This window comes from Mustela lutreola, chromosome 2 (assembly GCF_030435805.1).
Source record: "Mustela lutreola isolate mMusLut2 chromosome 2, mMusLut2.pri, whole genome shotgun sequence".
NCBI lineage: Eukaryota > Metazoa > Chordata > Mammalia > Carnivora > Mustelidae > Mustela > Mustela lutreola.
In genome coordinates, this window is record NC_081291.1 from 145,295,356 (window position 1) to 145,311,947 (window position 16,592).

Below are 16,592 nucleotides of genomic sequence, written 5' to 3' on the forward strand. Positions count from 1 at the left end.
CCTGATGCAGGGCTCGATCCCAGGACCCTGGGATCACGACCTGAGCTGAAAGCAGTGGCTTAACCAACTGAGCCACCAAGGCGTCCCAGCAACAATTTCTTTAAATGAGTTAAAGATTAACTAACAAAATTAAATATATTCTCTTAACCCAAACTCAACCTATAACCTAAACTTTCTGTTTATGATGAGAACTAAGATCTACTCTCTAAGCAACTTCACATATGCTTTCTTAGAATATTTTTTAATTCATTAAGACCCCAGCTACCTGTTGAGGTAAATACTGTCATTGTCCCCATGCTACAAATGGTAAAACTGAGGCATGAAGCAGCAAGAGGACTTGCTCCGGTCACATGGCTTGAAAGTCAAATCTAAGTCCTCTGACTCCTATTTCTGGATTCCTTCTGTGTCATCATAATTTCTCAGTCTTTTTGATTTTTGTCTGTTTCTTCCTTAAGCCTAAATAATTTGAAGAGAAAAAAAATTTTGGTAATAAGAAAATGTTTTAAATAGTTTCAGGCCAATGACTGTATGTATGTGGCTGTATCTGTAGGTATTTCTGTGGAAATTAAATGAAAAGTACTAGTACCTCTATAAAAATTGAATTTCAAACACATCAATCTTATTATGTAAGGGTTGCTTTACAAAAAACTGTTATGTAATGTAAGCTAGACTTAGAGTAGGTAAATATCCTTGAACCAGAACTGTGTGTGTGTCCATATACATACATGAGTCTGTGCATACTTCTATGTGGTGGCTTGTGGTGACTAGAGTCTATGGGAATTGTGTTGGTCAAATATAACCTAGGAGTCATACAGAGCTGGAGACATAAAATATCCTCCCTGTAATTGAATAATTCATAATAATCTATAATATTCATAACCAGAGATACCACTGAGATTATCTGAAGTGACTGACTTTAATATTTGAGTTAATTTTATCTTCACTTCCTGACCTCTGATTTGTGCAGAATAGTTTGTCAGAGCTGGATTTCCATTCCAGCCCCACTTAATGATCTTAGGAAAGTTACATAACCTCCCTGTGTCTCCTTTTTTCATTTGTAAAATGTCAATAATAATAATAGTACCTATGTCATAGGACTATTGGAGATAGTGAGATAAAATATATGATACTAAGCAGAATATCTGGCCCCCATCTCTGTCAACAGTTATTATAATTACTTAATCTTAAATATCAAATCTGGTCTGGAACTTTACAGTGCATTAGTCTAAACCCTTAATTCTACAGTAACTTAGTTACTGAGCTATTAAGTTATAGTTCAAAGATCATAGAACCATCTAGAATAGAATTCAAACTTGGGGCTACTGATTCCTAGAAGAAAATGTATATTTCTACCATAAAAATTATTAGATACATGAATAAATGAGCAAGTAAGTATTATAAATATTTTTTCCAGATAAGGCAAGATAATTCTATGTCTAATGGTGATTTTAGAATATAGAGAGTGAATTGCCTTTTGAATAAAGAGGTTCTGAAAGTTATTTATTTATTTATATTTTTTCTGAAAGTATTTTAGACCGTCATTACTGTGAATTGTTTAGACAGGGCTTTGGAACACATAGGACTGTTTCTGTCTGTAGGGGAAAAAAGAGCAAAAGGGAAGGTAGTATATAATAACTTCAATGCAAATTGTACAGTTGCACATAAAATAGGGCTGTATATGTCTGAAAATTTGAGAATCATGATGGCATGCCCTGCATTTTACAAAAAATTTTTTTGCAGAAACCCAAAAGCAAAGTAAGGACCAAGTGGTTCACTTAAATTAGCATTGAATCAGACCTCCATTATAAGTGATATACCAGTATCTCCCATTTCGAAAGCTAGATCATTACAGAATTATCGCTGTTGACTTATGGCTTCAGTCATGTTTGTTTTTACTAGCATCCCTGGGATTCCACGATGTTAGACTGCTCCTCACGATCATCCCTGAAGTTGCCTCACTGTTGTACTTTCTTCTATGCAGCTATGTAATGACCAGAAAGGAGAAGAGTGAGGGTAGGAAGAATTATGTTTTGCGGTCTGCTTTGAGCATCTAACTTTAAGTCCTTAGAGATGACTAGTTTTTGCATGAATCCATTACCATAGGTCATTGAAAAAATGCACAATAAAAAACCGGGCTAATTCACATTTAGGAAGAGGTCCTGTGCTGTGTCTCAAGGGTATTAAATGACCAAGGAGCTGTGTGATTGCCGCTCGTGGCATATACCACAAAAGAAAATGTGGAGGTCCCACATCTGCCTTAGCAGCCTCCTTTCTCTGAAGTCTCTCTGTCTCTGAGATCCACCAATCCCAAGTACAGAATGATTATGCCACATGGCAGATAAGACTTAAATTTCTTCATATAGAATGGATGTGTTTTAACGGCGGGCACTGTGCTAAATGTTAAGATGGGCAGAAAAGTGGTAACATGCCTCAGAAATTCTATAGAGTGGGGAGAGAAAATAATGTTACTGAATTTCCTATATAAATTTTAAAAGTTAACATAGGGTGGTCTGTTTGTGTCTAGAAACAGAGTCAAGACTGTTGACTTCTCTCTCTCGGTAGGAGATCGATTTACCTCACCACCTCCATTCTATTGTTTTTTCAGTTTATTTATCTATCCGTCGCTAAACTTAGTCATTAACCAATGTCTGTTGAAGACCTGCTACCAAGGCAGGCACTAGGTTGAACTCTAAGGAGATGGTGGGAGACAGCCATTAATCCCTTATTCGTAATACAAAATCAACTGTGAAGTGTATTCTCTGGAGATAGAGTACATTATAGGGACCCTCAACTCTGTTGAGGCCATGATCCCATATCCTAGCACAGCAGAGTATCCTCACCTGACATCGTGAGCATATCGTTTCCAAAGGGCACTGCAGTATTTTTCTCAGGTTCCTTTCAGGTATTTTAGGACTGTCTTGAAAATTTAATATACTATTCTTGCTGTGCCATCACTTTGTCTCCTGTCTTTGACCTCAACTCAAAATTCTTTTTCTTTTTTTAACTGCTGTTACAAGAGAGAGGGCAACAGAGGCTTAACTGAGCCACACAAATGAGGATTATTGGTATTTGGCAGGATTCCATACTATTCAGTGTATTTGCATTTTGTAAGATGTAGAATTAAACCCTCCTCGATCATCGAATCATTTGTCCCAGAGATGCACATATTGTGACCCTTAAAAAAACTGAACATTAAAATTAAAATTGTTCCCATCCTCTTTTTTTTTTTTTTTTTCTGGTCAGACAGCTCTTAAAAGCATGACCTAGAATTTCCTTCCCTGCTGTTTTTTTTTTTTTTTTCTCCTCATTTATTTTGTACATTTCAACAATTTCTAAGCTGGCTGCAGACCTTGAACCAGCAATTGGGAACACTTTTGTAAGTCTCAGCTGAGAGCTTATAAACCATTATGTAGCTCAGCAAGAAAGTGTGTGACAGAGATGTATAGTTACCTTTCCACTGGAGTTCCATTTCTTTCCTCCCTCCATCCAGCTGAAGGTAAAAGGGCTCTTGAGGCCACCGAATAAAGAAATGTTCTGTTCTCAAAAGAAGAGTTACACATGTTCTAAGGAGACCAGTATGCTCCCAGTGAAAGCATTTCCTGGTAAAAATGGCATGAAAATGTTGAAACCACGTTTCATTATTTTTGGTTCAGGTTCTGCCAAGATAGCATTCTTTTCCACAAGGCTGGGGAGGCAAGCATGTTGGAGCTAGAAAGGTGAGAACTCCTGCTGGAGTCACTCTGAAAAACCTGCCAGGTAATGATTCTGTTTCCCCTTTATTTCTGTTTGAGCTTCAAGAAAGCTGATACTTTTGAAACACAAAAGCCAGGTTCCTGCTGTGACTTCCCAGACTGCTTCTTAAAATACCCATGTAGCAGCTGACTATACAGAAATGTACATGAATATCTAGATAGCTTTTCAGAACCTTTGTAAAAGCACGCATCCATTTTCAGGTTGGTTGAGTAAATGCTGCTTTTGCAGTCTCTTTTCCAAGAGTCACGATTTTCCCATGTAGCTGGAAGTTGTGTTCTAGCCAGACTGGGTCCACAAGAAAATCCAGTGCTGACTTGGTCAGGTTTGCTTTCCTATCATGGAGTCAATCAGGGAAGGCCAGTCAAGTCTGCTGAAACCATCATGAGTCCAGCATTCTGTCGACGCTCTGCTAGGCTGATGTTTAATGTTGATCTTTTTACTAGATATAAGTTTCTTTATCATAAAAGGAACACATGGAACAGGACCAAGTATAGAAGAATAACGAGATTGCAATAGAGTCCACTAGAAGCCTGGAAATAAATAAAATCTTAAAAAAAAAAAAAAAAAAGAAACCCATCCTGGTTGATGCCAGGGCCATCTGGGCACCAAGAAGGCTTCATTCAGGCCAAGTTTTCATCAATGTCAGTAATCTGAGGGAATCTTTCAATCAAAACTTTAAGAATACATCATAAGGGTTCGCTAGAATGAATGAGAACTCCGTACAGGTTACAGTTCTATTACTTAACATCTAATATTGGGTTTCTGACACCTTGATGGTTTGAATAACCATTTTCAATTTTTCCTCTATAAAGAATTGATCTAAAAGAAACCGCACTCCACTTTTTCCTGCTTTTCTCAAACTTAAGTCATTATTGAGTTGCTGATATAAGTGTTATTCAAACTGTGCTGAAATGGGATAGGATATTTGGAGGCTTGCTTTAAAAAAAAAAAAAAACAAAATCTAACTACTAATTATGAATAAAACTATCAGATCCTATATTATTGCTCAAAATTTCCTCCAAATACAAAGTTTTGATATGAGAATTTCTTTTTCAAGTATTTTATTTATTTATTTATTTATTTAAAGATTTTGTTTACTTATTTGACAGATAAAGATACAGCGAGAGGGGGAATGTAAGCAGGGATAGTGGGGGAGGGAGAAGCCGGCTTCTTGTGGAGCAGGGAACCTGATGTGGGGCTCGATCCCAGGACCCTGGGATCATGACCTGAGCCAGAGGCAGACGCTTAATGACTGAGCCACTCAGGTGACCCTGAAATGAGAATTTATTTTTTATAATATTTTATTTATTTGAGAGAGAGAGAGTGTGCATGCATGTGTGGTGAGGAGGGGCAGAGGGAGAGTCAGACTTGCCACTGGGCAGAAGGCCTGACGATGCTGGACTCGATCCCAGGACCCTGGGATCATGACCTGAGCCTGAGGCAGAGTCCTAACCAGCTGAGCCACCCAGGAACCCCTTTATATGAGAATTTCTAAACAATATACCTGCAAAACACCAGGCGCCTACTTCTTCTTTAGTCGCTCAAAGATTTCATTTTCTGCATGGTGCTACTTCTCTCTTTGCAAACAGTCAACATTTATTGTGTCACTTTGTCACTTTGCTTACTGATCACAACCCCATAAATTATGTATGATAATTATCCCAGTTTATAGATAGGCAAATGAGGCTCAGAGATACTGACCAACTTGTCTAGGGTCTCACAGCTAGGGTGTGACTCACACATCTGATTTATAGAATGAGAAAGCTGGGGTGTCTTCCTGAACTAACCTGTAGCCTTTTCAACTTTCTGTGTTTCTACCTGGGGGTGTGCCCTCTTTGCTTTCTGTGTGGTAGTTTGGTAAGTAATGAGTTAAAACTACCTTGTGTGATAAACATAACTTCCTGATTAAGGGAACAACTGAAAATAAGTTCTCTCCTTGATGGTGCTAGGGCAGCCATGACATTTCCTATGCAGCATCATTAACTGTACCTCCCTTTCTGAGGCAACAGTTCAGGGTGGTACTATTTAACCCCCCCCCCTTTTTTTTTTAAGAAAAAGACTATTCATTTGTTAGAGAGAAAGAGAGCACAAGCAAGGGGAACAACAGAGGGAGAGGGAGAAGCAGGCTCCCGGCTGAGCAAGGAGCCCAATGTGGGGCTTGATCACAGGACCATGGGATCATGACCTGAGCCAAAGACAGACACTTAACTAACTGAGCCACCCAGGCGCCCCAACTATTTAACCTTTTAACACTGATTAACATGCAAGCAAAAAAGCACTTTAATGAAAGTCACTACAAATGTATATTACAGTAATTTTCAAAGTGGGGATAGACCCCACTCCACAGTTTCCATTCATGTGCTTCTCTTTAGCTTGCTAATCCCCAACCACTCAGAATTTTTTGCTAAGCCCCTAAGTTAGAGATAGCCCCTGGATTGAGCCCCTGTAGCTAATGGGAGCTGCGTCCTTGTGTGTGGGGCAGCAGGAAGTGGACTCCCCTGCTGTTCAGCAGATCTTCCCATTACCCACCCTCAGCATGCAACACAGACCTTTACATAGCCTACAAGGACAGTCTCCTTATCCACCGGGATCTATGAACACAGTGTCCAGGCTCTAGGCTCTCTTTCAGCCTACAAAAATGTCTGTGACTGGAAAAAAGCAATCAATGGCCCCAAAATACAAAAGGGAAACAACAAAATGTAAAAGATAAGTTTAAGTGTCTTCAATGTAACAGGTCAGCCTTATTAAATTTTTAAATTTAGTATTCATAAAAATTTCATTACATGTAGAGAACAAACTTGTGGTCACCAGAGGAGAGGGGGATGGAGGAAAGGCAAAATAGGTGAAGGGGATTAAGAGGTACAGACTTCAGTTATAAATATTTCACAGGGATAAAAATTTCATCATGGGGAATATTGTTAATAATATTATAATAACTTCGTATGGTGACAGATGGTGACTACACTTATCATGGCAAACAGTATATGTCATTGCTGAATCACTATGTTGTATATCTGGAGTTAATATGATATTATATGTCAACTCTACTTCAATTAAAAATTCTAAAAAGTGTAAATCATTTCATCACATATAAAATAATTTATGGGTTAGATTTTTTCTGAGTATGTGAAATGATTGCTCTTTATAAATTAAATGACTTGACTATAGTCTCTAAGATCATCTTGCTTATTTTTTTCCTCTTGCTTATCTGTCTCCTACTAGAGTATAAGCTCTATGGGAGTAGGAGCCTTGTTTTTCCTTTTTATTCTTGTATCTCCATTGCTTAAAATAGTTCTACATATTTATAATATTCAGTAAATATTTATTGACAAGTGAAACCAACATACACACCTACATACACATGATCTGTTACTAGGGATTTTATAGATAGGAGGTTGTATATGTGTCCTTAAAGGAGGTGGTGAGTAGGGTCTACGTGTAGAAAGACCCTGAAGAGAATAGGAATAAGATAGGTCCATTCCTCATCCATCCCATTCCTATTCTCTATTTCAAGTTTGTTGTGAAAAATACAGTATAAAAATTTGATTTTGAAAATCCTTAGACAAGTTAGAATTTGATAGATTTTGACATAAAATCTGAACTCAGTGTTTAGGAGAATTTAGTTCAAGTAATTACTAACTTAAATCTTTGAGGGATAAAACTAGCTTAGAATTTAAGTAAAATGCAAAGGAATGTTCATTAGTTTTAGGTTTATCTGAATTCTTTTCCAAAAAGATTTTACTTAGTTTTTTTTTTTTTCCTATGCCAGACTATGTTTTTTGCTATGAGCTTTAATCAGATTTTTAGCTGAGAATAATTATTATCCTTATTTAAGAACTAAATTTCTTGCTGAAAAAAAAAAAAAAAACAGATGCCGTTGAGATTAATTGTTCCATATGAACATAATTCTTTTTAAAATAGGAAATAGTAATAGGAAGATTACTTCTGGGAAAAAGAAGTTTAAGTGGTTTGTGGCTTAGAGGAATATTTTATGTAAATTAACTGAATTCTGGAGGGGGCAAGAAATAAAATTGGACAGTTGAAATTTTCCCAGAGGATTGGTATGGAAAATTTTTTATAATGTCATTTCTAAAACCTAACAACTATTTGGCTGGCTAATCATAAAACACGAGTCTTGGTCACCACTTGTAAAATGATTCCAACTTTTAGTGGGGGGGATTAGGGGTTTGTTGGGATTTACAACTTTTATCCTCTTAAAAGTCTTGAATGATTATTTGGTTATAATACTTCATGCCCTAGTGCTCTTTTTGAAAATATGCATTTTCAGTGTTGAGATGGCATCTTGGTCCATCAGGTCTTAAAATGACAAGTGTCCTTTCCAACTTGATGAACACACAGAATTTAATGATCTTTAAAAGAGAATCACATACGAAAGGAGAAAAAAATAATTTATTCCTTCTAAGAGTGTAGGAAGTTGGAATGAGCTAAGTGAGGCAAGATTGCTGATTTTAACCTTACCCTTGTCAGCAATGTTGGTAAACATTGGAAGGGAACTCACCTCTCTGGGGTTCCTCATAAAATGGGCATATTCCTTTTAACCTACCTCATAGTGAAAATTAGGCACTATACATATACGCGGTGAAGGAAACTTAATATGTGCCACTTCTACATGGTGATTATTTTGAATTAAAGGCACTTAAGAAACAGTAGGTGCAAAAAAGACATTGATTGCCCATTTTCTTCCTGAAAGTAAGAGGTAAAATTCTCCAGTGAAAGGTTTCCTCCCTACTCTGGTGGGGAAGGAAGACACTCTTATCAGTGGAGATGGGGCAATTTGGGGCCAAGAAATCTGTGCAAACTAACCTTGTTAAGCTTGTGTCTTCCCAGTTACTTCATCATTTACTACCCCAGGCCAAACGCCTTTGTGTTGTCAAGTGTTCACAAATTTATGGTTTATTTGTCGAAAAGGTATAAAAGCCTCCTGTTCTGGTTACTTCTTTGGGTCTCATTCTCTTGTGAAAGTCCCCACGTACATGTAAAAATTTAATGGAATTTGCATGCTTTGCTCCTGTTAATCTGTTTTATGTCAGTCTAATTCTTAGGCTCAGCTGGAGACCTGAGGAGGGTAGAGGAGAACTCTTTCCTTCTTTAGAAGGAACATGTCTTGAAAAACAGAAATGCTATAAAACTAAATTAAGTTCTGAAGTTGAATTACATGGAATTGCCACTTTTACATATGACATAGGTCAAATAGAGGCAATTCTATAAATAAGGTTTTTGAGTCTATCAGAACCAGATAGTATATTTTTGCTAGGCTACATATGCATTAATATCTTGTAAAAAATGGGAAAGCAGCATTGGGTAGAATATCATATTGAGGAATACAGTAAAATGCCTTCAGGAACTGCTCTGTCAACGAATGATGATGATGAAGCACTGATTTTGCACTGGGTACTGAGAATACAAAATGAATGAGACAGTTTCTGCCCTTAGGGAATCTGAATAAGGGTTAATATTCAAACAGACCAGAAACTTATTTTAGCCAAGTTAGAGATCGCTCTCTGAAAGATCTGAAGTTTTGATATGAATTAGACTGATTTGATGTTTCACATTTAGTCTTTGTAGTGGCTCCCAGGAGACTCCTTCCACAGGACTGAGTGCAGAGGGTCCCAATAAGCAGTGGATTTGGGCAGCTAAGGGGGCATCTTCGCAGAACAGAGTCTCTGCCGCTGAGCTACATCCAACTAGGTTGGCCCAGGCATTTCTCTCTGCATTAGCACTCCTTGGGACTCCCAGCACTACTCCTGGTTCTCCTTCCACAGCCCCTGGAAATAAACCCTGAATTCAGGTGTGGAACTAACTCAGGCACTGTGAGTGACCCCAGGTTGCTTCGTGCAATTGTGTAACTGCCGGCTCAAAGGTGGCCAATTTGCTCCCCTGAGTTTTTCCTGCCTGCATCATCTATGACTTTGATCAGGACAGACAGATTCTCGCAATTGCTTCATCAGTTTTCAAGTGTGGGGGCAACTCGATAATGAATTTTATATTACTGAAATGACTACTTGGAGAAATTTGCTGGTCAGTTGTATCAAAAAGTTAAAGAGCTAAATGTTCTCTCTTATATTCATCAGTGCCCATCATTAATTAAAACCTCTCTGTGGTTTATGTGCCTACTTGATGATGTAAATCTTACATAGTTTTAGAAAGTAGTACTTCAGTATTTGCAAAAAAGACTAACATATTTGATCATTCATTTTGAATTATATCTACAAGTACATGTTAAGTGTCAGAAATCTAGATGATCTGATGAAAGTAGTCTCTTTTTATTTGCTTGTTTATAATAACAGGCAGAAGTTTAAAGCATTTGTTTTTTAATTCACCACAACGTGGCACTCTAGTAATTTCTGTATTCATGGATGTTTCTGGTTGATGGAGATGCCTTCAAAATATTGGATTTCTGGCAAGAATTCTTTGCCTGAAAATATGAGTCATTCTCAAAGATGTCTACTTATGAAGTCATGGAGGATCCAGTTAATTAAGTATGTGGACTCCACTTCCAAGGTTGCTTTTCTGTGCTTAGCTTAAAACACAAGAGTGAAAGCGAAATACATTTGCTTCATTTCTTAATCATTATCTTCCCAATTTCTTTCTTGAAGGCAATTAGGATTAAGAAAAACCAAAATTTTACTGTAATGACCATAGAAACAAATATAAACACACTAAGTGTGTAAAGGTAGAGGTGTGGTATGGAACAACACTTTTTGTTCTGGAAGATATTGACGTACACAGAGAAAAGAAAATGCATTTAAAATAGAGAAAAATATAGCACTTTTACTCCAGGAATTTTGATGGATTCTCATCAGATAACCTGGTTTTCAGACATAGCCTTTAAGCTCAAAGTCTTGGCCTCTTAATCATCTGCAGGCTTGAGATCACACATCACACCTTCTAGGGAGAAATTATAAAATGTTGGGAAATGCCAACCTGCTTCTCCACCAAGACAGTATATGAAAGGACTGCTTATTGGTACTTTGACTAAACCTAAAATGAAACCAATTGTGTACGTGTTGTATTTTGATTCTGACTTAGAAAGACAGAAACCTAAAATTAAGACTAACAGGAGCAAGTAGGCAACATGTCCCTTTACTGACAAAGTTACCTTCATTGCAAGGGAATTTCCCGTCTTCCCTTTTACTTTTCTCCATCATATTTATATGTATATATAAGGAAAGTAGCAAGAGAGAGAAATAGAGGAAGGAACTGAGAGAGGAAAATGTAGAATAAGTTTTTTTTTTTTTTTTTTTTAGATTCTAGAATTTTGGCTTTATCTCCACCTTATAGTTAAACAGAATGAAGAGGCCAGGATTTGCCAAACCAAGGACAATTATTACCAGGCATTTCCCACACATAACAATTGTAGGAGGTGTCCATTATGCAAGAACTAAAACAAAACAAAACACAAATCAAATAGGTCTTTGCTTTTACAAATTTAAGTGTAAAGGAACTGAAAGACAGACCTTCCTGTCCGCACTATTAGTAAGCCAGCCTTCACAGTTCACACTGTTTTCTTATATAAGAACCACAGGTTCACTGGACCAGGCCTATTCCTTATTGCCATGAAACTGTGAGATATTCTGTAATATCCGGATAGTCCTCTTGATTAATTGCCAGTGAACTGTGACTAAGGGAAGGCCTGTGCTATATTTCCAACATCTTGTTTTAAAAGCTTGTAAAATTCCATGTATTTTGAGTGTTCATATGTGCAACTGTTCCCCACCATGTGAACATATTCATTACTCTTGCTTTTTCCATCTTCAGGATTCTAAATGTTCACCTTAACTTCTCCCCTCTCATATTGCATCTGGTCTTTGTCATGGGTATGGCCTTTGCTCATTTATTTTCTAATTTATCTCCTGATGACATTTGCACTTCTACCCGGACTGGATCCAGTAGAGAGTTTGCTCTTAGACTGCTATGCTCCTTTGATCTCCGGCCATAGTGGTTTTCCAGTCCCCAAGCCCAGGACCTCCTGTTTTCCCCAGCAAAGTGTCATGGAGAGCTTGAATGTTTCAAGTAGACTTGAATCAAATTTCAACTCTATCACTAATTAGCTCTTTACTCTCAGCAAAATGGCTTAACTTTTCTGAACCTATAACGTACTTTTTTTTTTTTTTAAATAATTTTTTATTTTTTATAAACATATATTTTTATCCCCAGGGGTACAGGTCTGTGAATCACCAGGTTTACACACTTCACAGCACTCACCAAAGCACATACCCTCCCCAATGTCCATAATCCCACCCCCTTCTCCCAAACCCCCTCCCCCCAGCAACCCTCAGTTTGTTTTGTGAGATTAAGAGTCACTTAAACTTGAAGATAGTGTGATATTTTCCTCACAGTGATTATATGGTTAAAATGTGAGGGCCCATAAAAAACACCCTCTTAATGATACATACTGTAAGCATGGAATTCTAGTCCTCCTCCTGATTACTCCTGATCTGATAGATGTTGCTGGAGAAAGTATAGATTTAAGCCCATTATAAATTCTTACCATCTAATCGACTGTTCTTTCTTTCTTTCTTTTTTTTAGATTTTATTTATTTATTTGACAGAGAAATCACAAGTAGGCAGAGAGGCAGGCAGAGAGAGAGGAGGAAGCAGGCTCCCTGCTGAGCAGAGAGCCCAATGCGGGGCTCGATCCCAGGACCCTGGGATCATTACCCGAGCCAAAGGCCCACGCTTTAACCCACTGAGCCACCCAGGTGCCCCTTATTTATTTTTATTTACTCTTGTTTTAGTCAGGGTTTCTGGTTGCCAGCAACAGAATTCACTGTAGCGTTCGCCTAGTGTCCTTCTCTCTTTCCTTCTGTGTTTTTTTTCTTTCCTCCCTTCATTTTTCCCTCCCTTCCCCCTCCCTGCCTCTCTTCCATTTTTTCTTTCTAAATTGAAGTATAATATAAATATAGCTCAGTTAAATGCTACATATGTGTACACTCTGTATTCAGCACCCCTGTGAAGACATAGAACGTTTCCAGGCACCCAGAAGCCTCTTCTTGTGCCCTTTTCCCATATATGCCTCTTGGTTAGGTAACCACTATTCTGACTTCTGTCACCTAAGATTAGCTTTAGTTTTGCCTATTCTTAAACTTCATATACATGGAATCATATGGTAAGTATTCTGTTTTGCTTAGCAATGTTAGTGAGATTCTTCCATATTGTTATGTGTGACAATAGTTTTCCTTTTTGGGGGGGCAGGGGAGGTGGCATTCTACTATATGAATATATTAGAATTTATCCATTCTATTTTTGATGAACATTTTGGTTTTTACTTATGAAAGAGCTGTTATAAATGTTTTTAACAAGTCTTTTGATATATATGTATATATGTGTATATGTATATATATTCATATCTCTTGTGTATATGTTTAAGAGTGAAGTTGCTGGATTATAAGATAGGTACAGGGTAAGCTTTAGCAGATGCTCACACTTGAGCTAATTTAACCAGAAAGGAATTTATTAAGGGATATCAGATAGTTCACAGATTTGGTGGATAGTTCTTAACTATCCATATTCTATATTCTAAATATCCATATTCTAATACTAGATTCTAAGGAATCTAGAATCTAAGGATTCTAGAATTACAGAATTTTAGAATTCTAAAAATTCTCAGGAATTTTTAGGAACGTCTTCCAGAGCCACACTGTAGAGTTGGCCTGGGAAGGGCATTGCTGACCATAGTTATGTTGCCTCTGAGGCAGTTAGAAGTTTCTTTCATTGCCATGAATCCTGGGAACCCCCTGCTAGGTTGCAAAGAAGGATCACTTTGCTGCACAGTGTGGTGGAGGGGACCTAAGTGGCTAACTTCTTAAAAAAAAAAAAAAAAGACTTTTCAAATCTTCCCTTTTTAGCCTCACGTCACATCTCATGCCTCTGAAGTACCTGTTATTTCATATTCCGGAGATTTTCTAGAATGAAACAATATGGTGCCTTTCATTTTGACCACTACAAGCTTATGCTTCAGTTTTCTCAAGATTTCTAATTCAGTTACCATCTACCCATCTGCTTACTAACTTTCAAATTTTTTCTAAAGCCTCCAGTCTCCTCTTCATCATCTACTTAGCTTTACTCTTATAGGTTATTGCCTTTTAAAATCTTTATTGTCATTTTGGAGGGGATTTAGGATGGGAATTTCCTGTGTATATTTTTAAGCAGAAATCTTATTGAATTCCTCAAATGCTGCTCCAAACTTCTCTGTCCTTTCCAGTATCTGCCTCAACTTCCTTCTACCCCTAGTCTGATAGGTGCTCTCAACTTCTCCTATATCAGTTTACCTCTTCTTCATTTCAGAACTTCTCTGCACTGTTATAAATTTAAAGATATGGGAAATTAGGAGGCATAATCTATCCTTTCCAGGCAATTCTTTTGCTTGTACCCATTTCTTCCTCTGGGCTCTTGTTCTGTCCCACACATACATCTGTTAGTTTAGAATATACATTTTTGGAAATGGGTGTATAACTGAGTCTGTGTTATATGGAGTGTGTATGGTATAGTCTCCTTGAAAGTTGTTTCTAGAATTGTCCTTTGACAGAATATTTTCTTTTTCCTTCAGATTCCTTAAAGTCATAACTGGCCCTCAGCCACATTTTCTTCCAGCTACAATTCATGTAATTGGTGCTCAGTCCCCTTAGGCTGCAATGAACTTTGTGAAACCCTTCTTATAGGTCAGTGGCCTGTTCCAGTGCTGTCTTGTGTGCTGCTCATTACCTTCTGTTAACTTCACCATTTCCTTCATGGCTTCTGGAATTGTTGCAGAACTTTCATGTTCACATCCAGCATGCTTTTCTTTGTTTTGTTGTGGTGGATCAAGCCTCAGCACACTTTTGTCAGATGTTATCAGTTAAAACTGGAGGCTAGATATTTTGGTAATCGCTATAATAGAATATAAGTGTCAGAGAGGGAGGCTGTAGTAACCACAACTCAGGATGTTGTGCTAGCTAAGACAACTTAGGTTTTTTTTTTTTTTAATGTTGCTTCCAATATAGTTAACATACACTGTTATATTAGTTTCAGGTGTATAATACAGTGATCAAATAATTCCATATATCATCCAGTGCTCATCAGGATAAATGCCCTCCTTAATTCCCTTTACCTATATTACTGATCCCCTACTCACCTCCCTTCTGGTAACCATCGGTTTGTTCTCTATAGTTAATAGTCTATTTTTTGGTTTCTCTCTCTCTCTCTCTCTCTTTTTTTTCCCCTTTTCTTATTTGTTTTATTTCTTAAAGTCTATCTGTGAGTGAAATCATATGGTATTTGTCTTTCTCTGACTGATTTATTTTGCCTAGCATTTTACCCTCAATAAAACTAAAAGGTTGCCTCCTTCTCCCATATCTCTCCTGAATGGGAGAAGATATTTGCAAATGACATATCCAGTAAAGGGTTAGTATCCAAAATACATAAGGAACTGGTACAACTCAATATCCAAAAAAACCCCAAATAATCCAATTAAAAATAGGCAGAAGAAATGACAAGACATTTCTCCAAAGAAGACATACATCGGGCTGACAGACACACGAAAAGATGCTGAACACCGCTCATCATGAAGGAAATGCAAATTGAAACCACAATCAGATATTGCCTTATACCAGTTAGAATGGCAAAATTTAACAAAACAGAAAACAATAAATGTTGGCTAGGATGTGGAGAAAGGGGAACCCTCTTACACTGTTGGTGGGAATGCAAGCTGGTACAACCACTCTGGAAAACAGCATGGAGGTTCCTCAAGATGTTAAGAATAGAGCTATCCTATGACTCAGAAATTGCGCTACTAGGTGTTTATCCAAAGATACAGATGTAGTGAAAAGAAGGGGCACGTGCACCCCAATGTTCACAGAAACAATGTCCATAATAGCCAAACTGTGGAAGGAGCCAAGATGCCCCTCAACAGATGAGTGGATAAAGAAGATGTGGTACATATACACAATGGAATACTATTCAGTCATCAGAAAGGATGAATACCCACCATTTGCATCAACATGGATAAAATTGGAGGCAATTATGCTAAGTGAAGTAAGCCAAGCAGAGAGAGACAATTATCATATGATTTCACTCATATGTGGAACATAAGCTGTAGCATGGAGGACCATAGGGGAAGGGAGGGAAATGCAAAGGGGGAGAAATCAGAGAAGGAGATGAACCATGAGAACTGTGGACCCCAATAAACAATCTGGGGGTTTCAGAGGGGAGGAGGGTGGAGGGAGGGGGTAACAGAGTGATGGGTATTGAGGAGGGCACATGATGTGATGTACACTGGGTGTTATATTTAACTGATGAATCATTGAATGCTATATCAAAAAGTAATTATGTACTATATACAGTGGCTAACTGAACATAATAATAAAAAAGAAAAGTAAAAAAAAAAAAACCAAACTTCTCATCTACTTTGATTCTTGTTATCTTTCCCCTTTTAAAATTCAGACCTCTTAAAACAGAAGTTTGTTTTCAATTTCTGTACCCCTTGTTTCTCAGTTCCCTGGTATCTACTTTTCACCTGTTGGCACTTGACTTAAACTACCCTCACTAGTGAACTGATGGCCCCCTAATCCTGGAATCCACTGCCATCTTTACAATGTTGATTTCCTTTACCTCCCAGGGGCATTTGTCCTTTTATCCTTCCTCTTCTGCACAAAAATCTCTCTTCCCTCATCATCATTATACTTTTGTATCCTAGTTTCCCCCTGTTTCTGGATCTTTAACTAATGTTTTATCTTCGTCCTTTCCCCCTCTTAATTATATGTTTTGTAAATCTTCTACCTCTTCTTATATCTGTTTCTTCCTGTCCTCATTCCCTGGTCTCTTCTTCTGTTTAGCCATGC